This window comes from Oryzias melastigma, unplaced genomic scaffold (genome assembly GCF_002922805.2).
Source record: "Oryzias melastigma strain HK-1 unplaced genomic scaffold, ASM292280v2 sc01536, whole genome shotgun sequence".
In the NCBI taxonomy this organism is placed as follows: Eukaryota; Metazoa; Chordata; class Actinopteri; order Beloniformes; family Adrianichthyidae; genus Oryzias; species Oryzias melastigma.
In genome coordinates this window covers 6,992-10,249 of record NW_023418118.1, presented here as the reverse complement: position 1 = coordinate 10,249, position 3,258 = coordinate 6,992, and the positions used below count along the sequence as shown (strand labels likewise).

Sequence of the window (3,258 nt, the reverse complement as noted above, 5' to 3'; positions counted from 1 at the left end):
AAGCCGTTTTTAAGGAGAGCACCTTAAGCTCGACCTGCTGCAGAGGTTCAAAAGGTGAACGTGTCAACACATCGAGCACCAGGGATAAATCCCAAGGAGCGACCAGGCTCCTGGACACCGGCCTCAGTCGGCGCGCTCCCCTCATGAACTGTACCACGAGCGGATGCCGGCCCGCCGTTCTGTTTCCAAAACCGACGTGGCAGGCCGATATAGCAGCTAAGTACACCTTAATGGTGGAGAAAGCTAGACCCTTGTCCAACAGGTTCTGCAGAAATGACAGAATGTCAGCCACAGAACTCTGATAAGCCACCACAGTGCTTTTAGCGCACCAGTCCTCAAACGCACGCCATTTTCCATCATACGCCAAACGTGTAGAGGAAGCTCTGGCGTTTTGAATCGTTTCCACAACGTTTTGTGGGAGACCCGTGGCGGTCAGGTTTAACCTCTCACAGGCCAGGCCCATAGTGCCAAATGACCTGGATGAGGATGGAAGATTTCCCCGCGCGCCTGCGACAGCAGGTCTCTGCGGATGGGATGTGGCCATGGTTCCCTGTCCATCAGCTGAAAAATCTCGGCTAGCCAGGGTTTCCCAGGCCAGCGTGGAGCTATCAGGATGAGAGAATGGTGCCCACCTCGTACCCTGGCCAGGGTGGGGGGTATCAACTCCAGTGGAGGAAACGCATACAGCAGGGCCTTCGGCCATTCGTGCGCTAATGCGTCCAGACCCAGAGGAAGGCCCTGATCGGTCAGGGAGTAAAACTTGGGACACTGCGCATTCTCCGCTGATGCAAAAAGGTCAATCTCTGCTCGACCGTAGATGGTCCATATCTGAGCCACCACATCGCTGTGGAGCTTCCATTCCCTGTAGCGAGGGTTGCCCCTGGACAGTAGATCCGCTGCGCGGTTCATAATGCCCGGAACGTGGATGGCTCTCAATGACAGCAGGTGAGAGCTGCTCCATACTATCAGTCTGTGTGCCAACGTGTGCAGACGACGTGAGCGCAGCCCCCCCTGCTTGTTGATATATGCCACTACAGTGGTATTGTCGGTTCTGACCAGAACATGCTCCCCCCTCAAGCGGGGCAGGAAATGTTTCAGTGCCAGAGACACGGCCAGGAGCTCCAGGCAGTTTATGTGAACTGACTGCATGTGAGAGCTCCATGAACCGTTCACTGTCATGCCTTCGTGTGTGGCTCCCCAGCCTGTCAACGAAGCATCCGTGGTCACAATTTTCCGTGTTTGGATGGTTCCCATGGTAACACCCCTGGTTAGGAAGTGCGCGCTCCTCCACGGATGGAGGTTGACAGAACACGTTACCGTTATATGAACTCTGCGGTGGGCGTGGCGAGCGGGGCTCAGGTTGAGCGACGCCACCCACCGCTGAAACGGTCACATGTATAGACGACCTAACGGGACCACTATTAAGGCAGACGCCATCAGACCCAGCAGTCTGAGGCACTGCCTGAACCGGAGACACGCCCCCCTTCGGAACAGCGCCAGACAAGCCCGAAAGGCTCTCAGTCTGTCCGCGGAGAGTCGCGCTCTGAACTCTTTTGAGTCCTGAGAAAGCCCGATGAAGGTGATCGTTTGGTGCTGGAATCAAGACGCTCTTGTCCCAGTTTATAGTGAAACCCAATNACTGCCTGAACCGGAGACACGCCCCCCTTCGGAACAGCGCCAGACAAGCCAGAAAGGCTCTCACTCTGTCCGCGGAGAGTCGCGCTCTGAACTCTTTTGAGTTCAGAGAAAGCCCGATGAAGGTGATCGTTTGGGCTGGGATCAAGACGCTCTTGTCCCAGTTTATAGTGAAACCCAATGCGATCAAGTGTGACGTAAGCAGCTCTGCGTGTGCAGAAAGATCTCTGGGAGATTGCGCTGCAAGAAGCCAGTCGTCTATGTACGTTGCCAGTCGCATCCCTCTCTCTCTCAGAGGCGCGATTGCCGCTTCCGTACATTTGACGAACACCCGGGGGCTTAAAGAGAGGCCAAACGGGAGAACCACATATTCGTATGTCTTCCCCTGAAAGGCAAATCGTAGATACTTTCTGTGCGGGGGATAAATAGGGATGTGAAAGTACGCGTCTTTCAGATCTATGGAGATGAACCAGTCCCCTTGACGCACGAATCGCATCAGAGCTGCGTGAGTCAGCATTCTGAACGTGTACTGTCGCAAGTATTTGTTCAGAGCACGCAGGTCTAGAATTGGGCGGAGACCTCCGTCCCGTTTCGGAACCAGAAAGTACCGGGAATAAAATCCGTCCGCGCTCTGCGCTGGCGGAACGAGCTGGATTGCATTTTTGTTCATGAGCGCCGCGATCTCGGCTTGTAAGATGCGCGCTCTCTCCCCGTGAGCCTGCGAGTGCAGAATGCCGTTGAAACGGGGGGGTGTGAATGCAAACTGAAGCCTGTAACCTCTGGTTACAGTTTTCATCACCCAGCTGGAAGCCCCACATTCTCGCCATGCTCGTGCATTCGCTGACAGCGGCCCGAGATGTGGCGGCTTCGGAAAATGAGCAAGCAGTGCGGAGTGCGCGTGCACGGGTCGTGCGCTGCTCGTTCCAAGCAACCTGGGCTGCAGTGCTGCGGGGGGAGTACCCCCCCGCAGCCTCATGTGCAGCTGCGCAGGCTTGTACCGTTCTGTTCCCCTTTTTGTGTTTTCCTGCCCGTGTGTGCGCGCGTTGTGCATTGAGCTGAGACATGCACATGGGACAGTTTTTATTGAACACATTTTGTTTAATAACAGAACANCTTTGGAAAATGAGCGAGCAGTGCGGAGTGCGCGTGCACGGGTCGTGCGCTGCTCGTTCCAAGACACCTGGGCTGCAGTGGCGCGGGGGGAGTTCCCACCCGTAGCCTCATGTGCAGCTGCGCAGGCTCGTACCGTTCTGTTCCCCTTTTTGTGTTTTCCTGCCCGCGTGTGCGCGCGTTGTGCATTGAGCTGAGACATGCGCATGGGACAGTTTTTATTGAACACATTTTGTTTAATAACAGAACATATTTGCACTGGTGTGTGCTTGTGCTCTTGTGAGCATTTACTGAACGCAGCTGTGGCTCCACTGAGCTCTCTGCTGGTCCGGTCTTCCTCCTTTTCAACCGGCTGTGTGCTGGGAGCGCCAGCGCATCCTCTGCACGCCTTTTGGAGGGCTTGAACGTTGAACAGAACAGAACGTTGTGTGGTAGGGTGAGGGCAGGTGTCTGGCCGAGCCCGCTCCTTCTCCCGGTAGAGAGTGTCTCAGGTGGCACGTCTCTTTTTCTTGG

The 3,258-nt window shown here is 55.5% G+C and overlaps 1 pseudogene; it reads right to left on the bottom strand.

The window, feature by feature from the left end:
* Positions 1–207: 207 nt before the first annotated feature.
* LOC112140951 overlaps positions 208–3,258 on the bottom strand; it is a 3,926-nt pseudogene continuing 875 nt past the window's right edge.